At 41.7% G+C, this 16,988-nt stretch overlaps 1 protein-coding gene across 4 annotated transcripts in view; it reads right to left on the minus strand.

Annotated features, from left to right (window-relative positions):
- The window catches only part of NGF (nerve growth factor), a 242,090-nt gene that overhangs the window by 20,474 nt on the left and 204,628 nt on the right, over window positions 1-16,988 (minus strand). For all 4 annotated transcript variants that reach the window (XM_069238965.1, XM_069238963.1, XM_069238966.1 and 1 more), the window contains exon 2: window positions 15,249-15,388. The gene's annotated coding sequence lies outside the window, so the exon portion shown is untranslated. The remainder of the gene's footprint in view (window positions 1-15,248; window positions 15,389-16,988) is intronic.

The following is a 16,988-nucleotide window of genomic DNA, read 5'->3' on the forward strand; positions in this document are numbered from 1 at the left end:
CCCTTTTCTTACATGTAGGTAGCCCTAAGGGCAGGGTGCATGGTATGGTTAAGGTGGGACATATAGGCCCTCATTCTGACCTTGGCGGGCGGCGGAGGCCGCCCGCCAAAGTCCCGCCGTCAGGTTACCGTTCCGCGGTCGAAAGACCGCGGCGGTAATTCTGACTTTCCCGCTGGGCTGGCGGGCGGTCGCCTTCAGACCGCCAGCCAGCCCAGCGGGAAAGAGGCTTCCACGATGAAGCCGGCTCGGAATCGAGCCGGCGGAGTGGAAGCTGTGCGACGGGTGCAGTTGCACCCGTCGCGTATTTCACTGTCTGCGCAGCAGACAGTGAAATACATGTAGGGGCCCTCTTACGGGGGCCCCTGCAATGCCAATGCCAGCGGCATGGGCACTGCAGGGGCCCCCAGGGGCCCCGTGACCCCCCCTACCGCCATCCGGATCTCGGCGGTCTGACCGCCGGGATCTGGATGGCGGTAGGGGGGGTCGGAATCCCCGCGGCGGTGCAGCAAGCTGCGCCGCCGCGGAGGATTCAATGGGGCCGCGGTACACTGGCGGGACCCCGCCAGTGGTGCCGGTCCGACCGCGGCTTTACCCCCGCGGTCGGAATCCCCATTGGAGCACCGCCGGCCTGTCGGCGGTGCTCCCGCGGTCCTCCGCCCTGGCGGTCAAAGACCGCCAGGGTCAGAATGACCACCATAGTAATGTGTTTTATATGTCCTGACAGTGAAATACTGCTAAATCCGTTTTTCACTGTTGCAAGGCCTGTCCCTTTCATAGGTTAACATGGGGGCTACCTTTAAATATGATTAAAGTGTAGATTCCCTTTGGGAGCGGAGGCACATGTGGCGTCTGGGGTCTCTGAGCTCACAATTTAGAAATACATATTTTAGTAATGTTGATTTTAAGATTATGTGTTTGAAAATGCCACTTTTAGAAACCATTTCTGTGACTCTGCCCATTTGTGGATTCCCTGTCTGGGTCAGTTTGACAGTTGGGCTGGTTGCACCTCACACTAGACAGTGACACAAAGGGAGCTGGGGTGTAGCCTGCATATCCTTATGAGCCATCTGTGCTAGGAGGAAGGGGAAGAGTGGTCACTCACACCTGAAAGGGCTGTGTCTGCCCTCACACAATGCAGTCTTCAACCCCCTGGTGAGTGTCTGTTGCCTGGCCTGGGCAAGGCAGAATTTCACATTCTTAAGAGACTTTGCTTTGAAGTAGGCCTACTTCAAAGGAGAAATTGGGTATAAGAAGGGCACCTAAAACCACAGACTAGAGAACACTTCTGGAAATCAAGAGGAACCTCTGCCTGGAGAAGGGCTGAGGAAGAAGAGCTGCCCTGCCTGTGACTGTGCTTTGTGGAGCTATCCTGCAGTTGCTGCTTCTGCCAGAGTAAGAGGGCAAAGACTCGACTTTGTGTGCCTTTCATCGTGTGAAGATCTCCAAGGGCTTGATTTAGAGCTTGCCTCCTGTTGTTTGAAGTCTCAGGGACAGCAAAGACTTCTCTCTGCCAGCACCTGGAGTCTCTGGAAAGATTCCTACTTTGCCCTGTGGTGCCCATCCAGTTCCTGGGACCCTGAAAAGAGAAGCTGGCAGCCTAAGAGGAAGAAATCTACGCACAGAACGCCGTGCAGGGAAAAGATCAATGCGACTCCGATCTGCGGCTTTAAAAACGACGTGCCGCCAGCTTCTTGGCAAAGAATCGACGCTCGCCTGCAACACGACCAAAGAATTGACGCACGGAGCTAAAGAAATGGCGCGCAGCATCGCTGACGGAGGCTGGTGATATCGCAACCCGCACTGCGTGGTTTTCGGATCATCGTGCAGCTGGATTTCCGATGCAAGCACCGCTAGGCGTGTAAAAACGATGCAAGGCCTGCCCGGACCCGAGAGTGGTGACCGGATCGACGCATCACTCTCCTGTGGAGAGAAGAAATGACGCACCCCGACCCGACGAAAGAAGAAACAACGCAAGGTCTCACTCGTGAGTGAAATCAACGCATCGCAAGCCCTTTTTGACGCACACTCGTCCGTGCTGGGTTATTTTTGACGCACCCAAGGTACATTTTCACGCTAACACTTTTAGTGTGTGTTTAAAACTACATGAAGACTCTTTTTGCTTTTTAATTGATAACTTGACTTATGCATTGTGGATTTTTGTCTATTTGTCTTGTTTTGTTTGGATAAATATTCTCAGTTTTTTTAAACCTGTGTTGTGTAATTTTGTAGTGTTTTTATTAAGTTACTGTGTGTGTTGGTACAAATACTTTACACCTAGCACTCTGAAGTTAAGCCTACTGCTCGTGTCAAACTACCAAGAGGGTAAGCAGGGGTTAGCTGAGGGTGATTCTCTTTTACCCTGACTAGAGTGAGGGTCCTTGCTTGGACAGGTGGTAACCTGACTGTCAACCAAAGACCCGATTTCTAACAACTAGCAAGAACAAGAACATTTTGAGACTTGAGCAATCCAAGTTAAGGCAAGAAGAGACTCCTTAACCATCATCAAAAGACTTGGAATTCAATAGAAGAGCTATATTGGTCCAGTCTCTTCCCATCCGTTTGATGTCGCATTTGTGTGATCTGTTGTAGCATTTAAGAGCTGCTCTAAGTATGTCTCTTATGCAAAGTATAAATACTCTTTTTACACAAGATCCACATAAACAGAGCAAGGCTTAAAAGATGTTAAAAATGAATATTCGCATTTCTTCTGCAGAGGTAAACATAACACCACACAGGAGCACTGTTCAGATGCAGACTAATTTCAGTCCCTGAGAGTGGCAATATGATTTAACGAGGGCAGTAAATAACTTCTAAATGCTGTCAGACTGTTAACATTTAGTGTGTCCCTTGAACATATACTCACAAATTCAAATCAAGGACAATGGGGTCATTAAATCAAATTAATACATGTACTAACATCACAACAAATAGTTTTTGCACAGGGTAGTATACTGTTTTTAAAGATAGACTGCACTTTTAATAAAATTATGTAAAGGTATTAGAACATCATTATTTACTTCATACAAGTGTGTACTTCAGTAGCAATGCTTTAAGTAATGTTCTGATGTAGGCTCGTGAAAATAAGTACATTGCAGAAACAACAGTTTTGATTAAGGGTTTTTTAATAGCCTTCATATTTGTGATAAACTACATTAAACAAAGAATTCACAATAGCTGTGGGTTCCAAACAAAGTGATATGTTTGCTTGCTTCTGTAAATTAGGCAATCCATGAGCCATGAATGTGCATATAGAAGGAAAGATCTCTGGCATAAGTCAATAAAGTTATGTGTATGTGTCTATTGATTGAATAATAAAGTTAATTTTTATTCTTTCTAGAAATCTTAATCTCATACACTATCTTCTGTTTGCATGCTATGGCGTCATTGGGTCTTATTTACATAGATTGTCTGAAATAAGTACAGCAATTTGGACACATGAAATAGGATTGGATTGCAGAACCACTCATACTGTTTAAAGATATTGCTTGCTCAAGCAGAACATTTTTCAAAAAATAAATGAAATAAAAAATACTCTTCCTCTAATCAATGCAGACTGCTTGCTTATGTAACATGAATATCCTTTGTCTTCGAGGACACTGCTCATCAATATGGGGTTAGGTTTCCATTTCCTGAAGAACAGGATCAGTTCCGGTGCAATTTGACTGAACAACTGACCTGAGAGTGGCTGCCTGCACAACTATCCTTATTTACAAGTCAGACCAGCACGGTCTCCCTTCTTTAGTTCCATTAGCTTTCCTGATCAGAGAGGCATACTTTTATTGGTGTAGGTGGAATGAGATTGTGAGGGCAATAGTAATTTGGATGTTTTAACAAAGGAAGCCTTAAAGACAGAGAGCATGGAATTTACTGTCATAGACCACCTGTTTTCACTCTTACTTCAACCTCCATACTTTAAATGTATCAGATAATCCCTTCTCCCACACACAAAACTGTGAGGAATGGTAGCTGTTATGACGACAACCTTCACTCAGATATTTTCCAACATGGTCTCGAAACCTAAGCATTGCCTTCAGAGTGCATGGTGAATAACTAATGTTTAGGTATTATGTGACTAACAGCTCAGAAGGATTCCTTGCAGAAAGCATCAATAGTTACGTTTTTTCTAAATAAAGGTACAGTTCCCTAAATAGCCATTACTAATGGCTTGTCCCTAGAACGAGGAAGGGCAAAGATTGGTAAAGTACCAAGAAAGGCAAATATTGTGCAAAGTATAATCCAAAAGCAAAATATATTCAGGATGCTTTGTTTCTTAGATTAGAGTTACTTTAGTCAACCAGGAATTAATTTGAAGAAAACAACATAATGTGCAGTGATCGGAAATCCACCGTCAGTGTGAAAGATACATATATTTTGACAGGAGTGGAAAAACACAGATTTGAAACTGATGAAAAATACACTGGGGATAACCTCCCCTGTCTCCCACGGTCTACTATCATTCCTGCTGATACGAGGAGCCAGATGCCTGATGAGTCTTGTTTTACAATATTGAAGAATTCTTGATCACTCTCTCAGCTCAAATGTTCTCAGAAAAAAGAAAAGAAATTCTAGCCTTCAAAGCCAAAATCTTTGCAGGAGTCACCTCTTTATGCTTCGCTCTGTTTTGCAATCGGGAGCTGAAGGGGGCCATGAACATTTTTCATTTAATTGGACTTTGAAACATTGGATCAGAATCCCAGTGATATCCCTCATTTGCAGATTATGCCCTTTAGGAAAAATACCAACACAAATCCAATTAGATTATATTGAGGGCAGAAACTACCCAGTCAGAATGCATTCTTCAATTAGAAAACCCATCCACCCCTATGTTCGCCATATAAAGAAAAAATAATATAGTATTCCAATCAGATTTAACCATGGCCACGGCAACCTGTGAGAGGATATGGAGTGGCATGAGCATTGCTTAGGCCAATCTCATTAACTCGTTTTGGAAAATCTAAAACTCTTGCTTCTATGTTTCTCCTATACAAGATGTGTGCGGTGTTTAGAACTGTATTTATTTCTTGGAAATCCCGAAATATTAAAGACTATCAAATCCAGTAAATTGGTTATAAAACATGCCAAGTTTCCCTCATGCCACAAACATGGGATTGTTATGACGGTGCTATATTTTGTAGACTGGCTGTTCTTTGTGCATAAAGTGCTGTTTCCCTCATTCAAAACCTTGTTGAGGGACAAACAGAATGGGGGAGTGAAAATGACGGAGACACAGTGTCATCTGAACGCCCCCCCCCCATCCATTCCCCACCTAACCACAACGGGAATATCGGGACATTATTGGTATTGCAGGGTTGCTCTTAAAGCAGAGCCACTGAAATTATGTGATTGTGTGCTGATTTTTGCACAAATATGGATCTTCCACATCTGTCACATAATCCTTCATTTGCCTCATACTTTGCAGATTTTAACAACAAAAAATTGGTTCTAGCTCAAACGTTTCAAAAGTCACTAAAAATACAGCGACACGTGTTGCACAGCAGTGGAAGCCCCAAGTGGAAGGCCATTTACAAAACTGGACTGGTCATCTTTCTGTTGCCTATTGCTATATTTTGGGATTACATTGCTACTAATCAGGTGCAACAAATGCCCAGGCAGTGTTAACAAGTTTAAAACGACGAAATAATGAAGTAATACTATTACACAATGGGCCTCATTATTCCACACAATTTGCGTTTTTTTGCCGCATAATTTACTCAACCCTACAGTATAATTTGGCCCTCTACAGCTGCATAATTCCAGAGGCCCTGATTTAAAGGAATGGGATATGCATTCTTTGTGGTATCTGTTGCTGGAGCCCTCATTATGTGACACCACCGACCCCTTACATGCGAAGGGGATAACTGGCATCAACACCCATAGCTTTCTTGATATTGTTAACAGTTTATTCCTTTTTATTTGTTTTTGCTTTATGTGTTCAACTATGCTGAGATATATGAGTGTATCATTAAAGGGGAAACTAAAGATTATTTATTTAAAAAGGGAGGCCATTTGGATCATGGAAAGAATAACAAATTATGACAAAAACAGCTGTCTCTTGTTGAGTTATATCTCGGTTAAACACTTGCACATTTCACTGGAATTTCCGTATTTAATATACAAGCTTTGTCCCAGAGAAACAAACCTGCGGTGTCAGAAATGGATAGTACGCAGGTTACCAAACTTCACCTTTCTTAATTGCATTTTTTGATCGGATTAATTCCTTTTCGGTATTATGTAAATCAGCATGCATGTCTCCTTTTAAATTAATTCTACGTTGTCTTGATAGCCAGCGGGCTGGTTCTTGGCTAAAGTCTCGCACACTGGGCGCACACATCCTGAACATATTCCTGTTCTTCATAACATAGGAATCTGACTGTCAGACTCCATCGTCCAGTCTGGTTCAAAGAAACTCCCCTGAAATTTATAAGTGTTTCATCATGAATTCGCTGAACGTTTACTGCAAAAATGTAGGTCATGAGGAATTAATTTAATTTTCAGTTGGACCGCAGATGAGCCATCAGAAACGTTCTTAACAGAGCAGAGGAATCTGACCACCACTACAACCTCTTTTCAAGCGCTTCGTCCCCAAAGGAATCGTTTAGGAGAAGAACAAAGGTTTATTTGTTCTTACAAAATTAATGAAAATTGGCTCTCTTCCAAGATGACCACCTTCTATGTTGAACGGATGCTCTTTTCTTACTGTTTCTCTATCAAGGTTTTTTAACACCCGAGGAACCCAAGATTTGTGGGCTTAAAAAGAAGTAGGGTCCATTCTCTGTCCTTGGCGCGATAGTCCTTACCCAATGCCAGTCGTAATTATGCTTACACTTAGCCACCTAAACCTTAGGGTCTCCTAGTCTGATCCCGCCCATTTCTGATTTCAACCAATCAGTGAACCCCATATTGAAAGTAATAACACAAGCCAATGGAATGGTTCCATGAAATGATCATTGCTTTTAAATAACTGTTATCAATAGGCAGATTCTAGTCTTCGGTTAGGCTTAAAGAGAGGATCAAATAACATTAGATGCCTTTTACACAAAATGCAGTTAAAAACACCTCAGCAAGGTTAAAACCTCTAACACGTCAGCAGAACGGAAAATGTATGCAGTGGTTGAGATGGATCATCAAGGCCTTTTGCATTATTTTAAAAGTCTATGTTGAACACAAAAGAGGATGATAAGTGAAATGCCATTCGAGAATGCTGTTTTCTGTGCATATCTTACATAACCAACCTGCTAGGCAAGTCTTATTGGAGGTTTCAAAAACGATCATCACCAGTAGCCCGGAGCAATGTGCAATTTTTTCTAAAAGGGTGGCTGAATAGATTTGTCATAAAAGTTTCCTGATAATCAATCTCAATCTCAAAAGCAACGGTGTTTGACATTTTCCAGGGTCTCTGATTTATATATTTGGTCAATTTCCCGCATAAATCTGCTTATCTGAGAATGTAAATCCCAGATGGTGTGGACTATTGCTAAAACAAACTATTAGCCGATACTATGGGGAAAAGCATCAAGACGTATGACATTAGAACCATTAATCAGGAGGATATAATTCTCTAGTTGAAGGAGGCAGGGATATCAGCAACAGGATCAAAACTCGGGATCAGTTGTTTAACCAGCTGGCTATCTGTGGAAGTTACTCTAAAAGTCCTGGCCTTTTCTTCCAAGATGATATGCCAGAGTGGTCCTGGGCTGTTATATTGCCACCACTATTGGATAAAGCCCATACCATGGCAAGCATCTAAAGGGTAGGCTGAATAAAGAGAGTACATGAGTAAATAAAATAAAAAATAAAACACTTTCAAAGAAAAATGTGGATCAGTAGTTGATCCTTCTGACAAATTGTCAGATTGAAAGATGTATGATTACACAACTCAAAATCAAGGGAGGCAATCCATGTTTCAGCAGGATACATGTCTGAAAACGTACATGAGCTCCTATCAAGACATGGGAATTGCTAAAAGTATACGAGTTGGAGGAAAGTGTGTTAAAGAAAATCTCAACATTTGGCATATTACCTGGGATGCAGTGAATAAAATACTTCTAAAGCATCCTTTGCAATTACACAGCGTTGTCAGAACAAATAAACACAGAGTCAAACTATGGGCAACAGGAATTGATTATTCCAGGAATGCTATGGTTTTAATTTCTGACAACTTCTCCCAAGTGACATCAGCCCTGATGGACAATCTGAGGGAGACAAGGAAGAAAAAAGAGCTTCACCCTACAAGGAAGAAACAAGAGCTTCACCCTATGTTACAAAATTGAAAAAGGTCTTGATAGACTTTTTACAGTAATTCTAATGAACGCAAGTGCTCAACTTGTACATGTTGTGCTCCAGTGCCCAAAATATTGCTCAAAAGCCCACAGCCAGAGCCATCAAGGTTCAGGGTGCTGAAAACCAAGGCTGTGTAGTCTTGATTTCACTTCAGTAATCTTCCACCAGATCATTTTATCCCTTTATCTCACTTTACAGATTATTTTTCATTTCTGCTCTCTCCTTTTGCCACTGTCTTTCCATCTTTCCCTTCCTCCTTCCTCCTTCCCCCTTTTGTCTTATTCTCTTTACCTCTGGATCAATGTCTCTTGATAGAAAAAAATGCCAGTCTTCAAAAATAAGTACTGGAGGGCCCCACCTGCCAGCACCAGTTCAAATTAAGTACTAAATGAACCTACCTCTATGGTTTATGGGTCAGCATTTCCTTCTGTAAACAGCTAAGTATATCCTAATTCATTTCTTGAGCGATTAAAATGGAAACAGGCATTGGTAGCATAAAAGAACAGAAAGTCCGGCACAGCACAGCACCACTGCAACCATATATTACTCTATAATGATCCATGTCTAGACCATAGTCTATCAAATTTTTACCTCCTATCTATATCCAGAAACTCATCCACCTGCTTCATATATGGCATTTAGATTGTAAGAAGCATCAAGGCTAGGTGGTAAAACAAAGAAGTAAGAATCATATGATCACTGGAGGGTCCATGGTCTCTAATATCCTCTCCAACCTTGTCTCATGCTGTGTTGTCTTTGTGGAAGATAGGATAGAGTTGTTTGGACAATTTAAAAACGTAACTGACACTTTGTGAATTATGTGATTTTTTTCCATTGCTTCATTTGATTTATGATTTGCACAAATGGTTTAGTAGAGAAAAAGTTCTCATACATATCTAAATAGTTATGTCTCTATTGAAGATGGTTACGGAGTTGCTGTCATTCTCATTTTCTAGTTTATTTGGTTTAATTAACCTATTCCATGAAATATTAAATTGCACTCTCTGCATTGCATGGGAGTGTGTTACGAAGAACAAGTTGTTCACTTCTATGTGTGCATTGTGTCTTTGGGTATGTGTGTGTATTGGTCTGTGGGCAAGGTGGGATCAGTGGCTTTGTGTAATTGCTTTCTTTTTATGACTTGCCTATTCCCTACTGCATGTCTTAGTGCTTTCCACTACCCAGACTGATCCTCAGAGGCTCACCATTTAATTTGCTCGATCACCTAAAGGTACAACTGGCACTAAATGGATGCTGTAGACAAGGTTATATGAGGGATTGATTTCCACAATGACAAGCACAAGTCACATACTTGTGTCTGATATACATTGTATTCCCTACTTTTAACCAGGTTCTTTCTATATATTATTTGTATTGCAATTTAATTTGCTAGTGCCACAATAATTTCAATATTTAATTTAAAAAGTAGATAGCCCCATTACCCTAAACCTGTCTGAAGATTGCAGGTTTTAAATTTTCCTTAAATTGTCCCATAATAACACCATTTGTGTCTGCCAAGTACCCTTTCGTTGACGCCTGATAGTCATAAATAGAGAAATTTTGGACCTAACCAGTCTTTCAAACCCCAGACAAGGTGGTTGCTGCCTTTGTGGCAACCACCCCTCCGGACCTATTAGGAGTTTCCTGCTAGGCTGGTGGGTGGAAAAACAGGCTACAGCATTGTCTCCAGCTCGTAATGAAGCCGGCAGCGATGCTGTAGCCCGCAGGGTGAACCAGCACCCTGTAAGGCAGACAGTGAACATTGCGATTGTGCTGGGCAAGGGGACCCCTGCACAGCCCATGCCAAGAGAATGGCCATTACAGGGGTCCCCATGTGGCCCCCTGTACCTGTTCTCTGGCAGAGAACAAGGTCATAATGTTGCATGCAGCGCTGCCCTGGTGGATTACGATCTCCAACACCTCCACGGCTTCAGGATCATGGATCCCGGCAGTGCTGGCAGAACTCTGGCGGTCTGACTGCCAGGGTCTTTATGTGGTGGTCTGAAGTCTGCCAGAACATAATGAGGCCCTTTATCTGTTTAAGGCTTTGTAAATCCGGCTCCTGAGTTTTATGATTTCACTGAACATGACAACTTATACTTGTCTGTTCTGCACGTGGTTTGATAGCTCCTCTGACATTTTTCTATGCTTAGTGTAAACAGTGAAGTTAATTTTGAACTCAAATTTTACATAGATTTTTTACATATATAGTGCAAGTTATGAACAAGTAAAACTAAGAACGGGTTTGATTATTTAAGCCTCTATCTCCTTTGCTTCACAAAACAAAACAAAGAATCTAAGATCAGCTGACCCCAACTAAACCCTTGTTGTCTGATAATTTATTTATTAGTGTTAACTAATTTTATCAAACAGCTATGCGTTTCAAAAGTCGAAACTATAGCTAGAATACGGTAGACTAGAAACAGGTGTGATATTTGTTGTGATATTTGTTGCTCCTGATATGTTCTGAAACCATGGGGATTGCAATTAACCAGTGCATAGCACCCACATACAATTATTGCCTTGCACATGGATTTTAGTGCTTACCACAGCAAAATCAGCATGCTACGTTATTTGCTGGGCATATTCTGCTAGTAAATTTTAGCAGGTTTGACCTGCTGAAATTCACCCTCTGAAAAATGATGGGGGTGCAGTACTTTTTGCATGAATTGTACTTGTGATATGTGAGGAAACCAGAGTTATCGCACATATTGGAATTAATCAGACCAACCGTAATTGGAACCTAAGAGGAATAATACATTTCTCGCAGAAATTAGTCTGATATGTCTCTCTTCTAACATATCAAAGTATCTGTATTCTGAAAGATGCAGTAGTCCCATTTGAGTGTCAGAAGACCAATAGAAGTATTGCTGCATCGCAAATGTGCTGCATACTTATTTGTATCAGATGACTGGTACAAAAATACCATTGGCACCATTGTCTTGTCACACTAAGGTGGTGCAAAGGGAAGTGAAAGATTTCATAACGGACATTGCAATATTGATCATCAAAGGCACATTGTATCTCATCCTACCACTGCCACCCATTTTATGAACATCATAACAGAAAATAGGCTGTGGTTTAGCAATAATTAAACAGATGACATTCAGCTGTTACAGATTGCAGCTGGTAATGCATTAACCAACTAAGTTATCTTGAAGGGTTATTTCAAAAAAATAATTTACTAATTCTGCAGAGAAACTCCTTGCTCTAATCTCCCAACAGTGTAGGAAGTGTCCTCTTCCCATTTGTACCCTGGAAAGTGATTAACTAATTGATTTACACAGTTTTCAGAGATTATAGAGAATAGAGGCAGAACAAAAATGGAGTAATAGTTGGACATGACAGAATGGTCTAGGGTGAGCTTTTTAGCAGTGGGAGCATAAGAACTCAGGGAAGAATTGCAGACCATGGTAAGAAATTGTTCTAGAGATGCTTCTGCCTTGGCTACCTTAGCAAGGCAAGGATCGAGAGGTGAACTTGAAGAGATGGCGGTGAGCTTCCGGATAATGTCAGTTCAACTGACTAGCATGAAAGTGGTCGACACAGGGACAGACCAGTTAGCCACTGGAGAAATGTTATCTGGCCACTTGACAGGAGTGTTGGTGGTAGAGAAAGAAAATAAACTTACACACTTAGAAATCTTCTCCTGAAAAAATCAGTGACAACAACTGCTCAGTGATTGCCACAGAGGTAGAATCTGATGCAGGATAAGCAAGAAAATTAACTGTAGAAACGATCTCCCCGGTGGGATTTTTTGCAGATGAAAATTTGCTCATGATAGTTCTTGGATCTAGCATGTTTTTGTATATGTGTAAATCAGCTTTATAAGTAATTGCACTGCGAAATTGGAGGACTATCTCCATTTTCTTTTAAACAAGGACTAGTGAGTGCTGGCCAATGAGACTTCCTGGGTATCAGTGGGATGGATTTATCTAGTGCCTTATTTACCCAACTATTCAATAGAGCAGAATTGATAGTAGATTCTAAAAGAGAAACAAAGTGTAGCCTGTTCAATTTGGACAAAGAATGGTTGAACTTTGTTGGCTGATTAGGGGTCACTTTTTAGATATGGTATTCTTACCAATAAAATATAGTTTTACAATCAGTAAATGTAATCTATCAGTTGGTATTATACTCAATAAGAGAGCATTGGACAAAAACTAGATCAGTAGGGTGCCCATTCAAAGGATCAGCCCAGATGCTAATCGAAGGAGTTGAACAAGAGCTAATTAGGTGTTAAGGCAGCCATATCTATTTCATCATTCAGATGTAAATTAAAATACACGAGAACAATTACATGGTGGAATTCGACTCAAGTAAGATTGCAGCATTTTCTCATATGGCTTCTATTTTGTAAAAATAGGCATCCTTGCCGCCTCTTCATTCAGAGGTTGGTTGCTTTCATTTTGTTGGGGGATGTGCCTTTGGCCTTTGGAAAAGGTAATAAAAAGACTTCACTTTTCTACTCCATATATTTAAAGTATGGTTGGGCCAGATTTGTTTTTAAAAAATTTACATCTGCCACTGCAGATTTAAGACCTTGCATCAGTGCAAATCTAAGAATGCTTATGATTCACAAACGATTCACAGAGAAAGCAAGGAATAACAGGGCAGTCATAGCTTTCAAGGCTTACTCCTGGTTCTTTATGCCTATCTGTACCTATTATTTAATAGAGCGTTATGAAATTGCTTAACATTTGTGCAATTGCAGTTTAATTTTCCTTTTCATTTCGTCTAAGGGGAAAGTGATCTTCCCCTGGAGAAAACTCTGTCCCCGCATCTCATCAAATTATTTCAATCTTTTTTTTACATATGTAAACAGCACATTATTTTTTGATGATTTGAAAAGTGTTTCAGCATATAAAAATTATCTTTGTGGTTGTTGGCAGAACATGCAAGAGCAAATACACTGTCTGCCGGTAAAACAACCTTCCCATAAACTGCACAATAATGCTGTATCTACATACACAGGGATTGGGCGGAATTAAGACACTATCCCTATATTTTGACTTGTGCCTCTCTAGAATTGCTGGGAATAAGCCTTTTAGGCGGGGGATGTTGGGACATGAGGGGAGCTTGACAGGAGGTTCCAAATCTCAGGTCACAGAAAAAGCCACTCAGGGCCAGTTTTAAAGGCCGCCTGAGGCTGTTATTGTTTTGTGTACATGAGGTTTTAAATGCAGAAATGATGGTTCAGAATCTTCCCCTGGGGGTGTGGAAATGGACGCAAGCTCCATTTTTGTTTCCTTAAACCTGCCATGAAAAAACCCAAAACTTAAAGTCCGCGACTAACAGTGTTCCTAAGGAGAAGCATGATATAATCTACCGAGGTTATATAAAGGTTTGTAGCAGATTTATCTACGATTTTCATTATATGCGTGGCACATTCTTCAAATGCCCTTCACGGTTACTCCATACCCTTTAAGCTATTACAAACCAACAAGTGTTTCATTACATTTTCTAGAGGAGGATAACAATAGGAGTGCCTGCAGGTGTGAAACTGCAAAACCAGGTTAACCCTGGCTGCCTTGTTTCAGCTCTATAAGCTCCTATTTCACACCTGTGCTTTCCATCTAGTGCTATTACCGCCTTGGAGGTAGCGGGCATGCTGCCGATGTAGTGTAGCACTCCTCAGTACACTGACACTGAATGGCAGCAATACTAGGACAACCACTAGTTGGAAATTACTGTTTGTGAGTGTCCACATTCAGAATGTGTCAAAGGGATGGGGTGTCATGGGCCACTCTCCACCATACATCGTTCTGCAACCTCTGAGAAGGAGGACATTTTGAAAGGAGTACTTGGCGGTTGTTGGTTTGGCGCTAATGCCACTGGTAGCACTGGCAGAAGTGTTAGGGCTAAGGCCCGTAACCACAGGGAGCTCAGGAGGTCCAGAGCAGAAACCACGCCGCGGCCCGAGCAAAAAACGCACCGTGTGCGGCACGGCAAAAACAATAGGCTGGTGGGGAACGGAAGTGCCCCCACTGAAACAAGCACCCCACCCTTTCCAGCCCTGTCGTAAGGGGACGCAGTGCGGAAGCAGAAAGGGGGGGGGGGGCAAAGAAGGCCCAAGGGGCCCAATGGGGTGCAAGCATTTTTTAAAATCTCCCCAAAATGCCCCGAGGGCAGAAAGTGGGGTTAAAAGGAGCTGCCCGGCACGAAACACCCATTGCATCTCGAGGGCGGCTTGGCAGCAAAAAGAAAGAAGGACACCCACACCTAATGCCTGGCACCCAGAGTGTCGCAGACTGGGGTAAAGGATAAGGAACTGTAGTGGCGGCAGGAAAGGAGAGATAAAGAAATACCAAGGCCACACCCAACACAGCGGGGTGGCAGGGCTACTTACCTTGGGATGCCTCACGGCAGGGTAAGGCAGTCAGGGGAGGTACTCGGAAACGCGGCACTCGCAACCCGGGTCCGCCGGAGAGCTGGACACAAGGACTAAACAAGGTATTGAGTTAAGCCTAAAGGGAAACGAGTACCCTCCTACTTAAATGAATAACGGCAAAGGACCAAAACGCGAGACTGATTGAAAGACTGAGTGAACGGCATGTAACCGGAAACTTATCATCAAGTATAAGATTGTTAAGATACAAAGAGATGTATGACACAAATGTATCAATGTAAATCACAAACCCAGGGTCTTCTAACCTCAGGGGAGATATTACATATATGGCAATTTTAATTACTCATAAACAACGATATGACATAATAATTTATGGCCCTCATAAAAGCAGGGTGGGTATGCTATAAACCAACTCTTTAATAAAACTGCGGCCAACATTTTCCAAACAAATAACTGACTGTTGTATTGTATAGTCATTGCGGGAATGGGCCGCCTGGAGGGGATTTTGAGCAATGCATCAAAGTAGGTGGTGTGACTGCTACCACACAGAAAATCGTGGTACGCTTAGTGGAACAGTCAGCTCTAAATTAGGTTGCAAGGATCACTGTGATGGACTCACCTTCAGTGCGGGAATGAAAGTTGCTTCACAAGGAAGGCGCCTATTGCGTCCAAACGCTGAGCTGATTTGAGGCCCAGCATGCCATCAATAACAATGTCTCTGCGCAGGCCAAAGACGGATGGACAACTCGTCTTCCTGACCTAGATTGAGAAACAAAACAAGAAACATAAATGCACGTCTTTGAGTGTGGAAAAGCTTTAATAAATATTACAGAACACGTCGTGACTCTTATTGTTGGTTGAAAACAAACCGACAACAGTGAGCTGAAGTAGAAGCACGGCGATGGCGTTGTAACAAAATATGTACATTTATAGTGCCTTGAATATTAAACTCTTTACAGATGACTATAAGTCCTCCAACTGGCATTGAGCTTTCCTGTGCTCCTATGGAATATTGATAAATATGTTCTCTATTATAAATAATGTCTAACATGCTCAGTGTTGCTGTGAGGCCATACTGAAGACTGAAGGCAGAATGTCTGTCATATAAATATGTAAAGTATAACATAAAAAGTGAGCTAGCTTCACCAAAGTCACCTTTCTATGCTTTGATGCTCTCACACATTTGGTAATAGTGATAACGGAAATATCTGTAAATCATTTCAGGCAGTCAACAAGAGCTATCGAGTTCATTTCATTGTACAACCTAGAGGAAGGATGACAACTACACAAAACACAGTTGGGAAAGTCAGAGTTTGCTCTTAATGCCCCTGGCTAGGGAGAGGCCAATTTAGTTCAGAGGTTTGTGCCTCCTGTATCTCTTGTGCTCCCCGACATAGGAACCAGATGGATTGACACCGTATAGTGTCCACTGCCCTGGCAAACAAACCTTCACCCACCTACCCCGTGGTCTCCTCCCCTCTGGTCTAAGATATATACATTTTCGTTTGATTATACTTTTATGCTCAAACACCCTAACCTGTGGTGTAAACTTGGTTGTTGTAAGGAATCCTTGCTTCTCCCATGCTAGTTTGAGCAAGGTGTGTGTGGTATGTGTGTAACAACTCGTCAAACCAAAATACATTTAAGATATAAAGAATTTACAGGTTCAAACCTAGCCAGATAAATACAAATGTAATAAATGAAGAGATTCCACATATCAGTGAAATTCGATTAGAAATATATTATGGAGATTAGGGTTCTGAAAAGTTATTATCACTCAGTTACAGTAGTGTGGAGGTCCTAAATATTGGCCTACTAGTAGTTTGCAGAAGTTCTTGCTTTTCCCCATAGCAAATATTTTGTATGGCAGTGCTTCCATCACATACCATTTTCTCTCTCTGGTTTGAAACCATCTTGCGCCAATTATTTGAAAATGTTTTGTGCTGGAGTGCATACCTCACTCAGCTTTTCCTAAATAAAATCACTCAACACAAATTGCACCCACGTACCACATGTCCAGAAAACATATTTAAAACTTATATGTACTATTTTAGAATGTAAATTGGCCAAAACACAGCCTAAATGCTTTACAGTTTCAATCCAATTTTATGTATAGTTAAAATTCACATAAATAGAACTATTTCACCCATCAAAGTATTGCCAAGTTCACAGACAGGCAGCTTACAGGCTCGCTGTTCGCAATATGGTCAGTGGATCTCTTGAGTCAAACAGCTAGTTTAAAAGTGCTCATTTGCTCCGACGGGAGACTGGAAGACAAAGGTGCTGTGCACTTGTCAATGACTACAATGTATTTAGGTGCTTATAAGGTAATTGTTAGAAATTGGGTTTTTGGTTGGCA

This window comes from Pleurodeles waltl, chromosome 6 (assembly GCF_031143425.1).
Source record: "Pleurodeles waltl isolate 20211129_DDA chromosome 6, aPleWal1.hap1.20221129, whole genome shotgun sequence".
NCBI lineage: Eukaryota > Metazoa > Chordata > Amphibia > Caudata > Salamandridae > Pleurodeles > Pleurodeles waltl.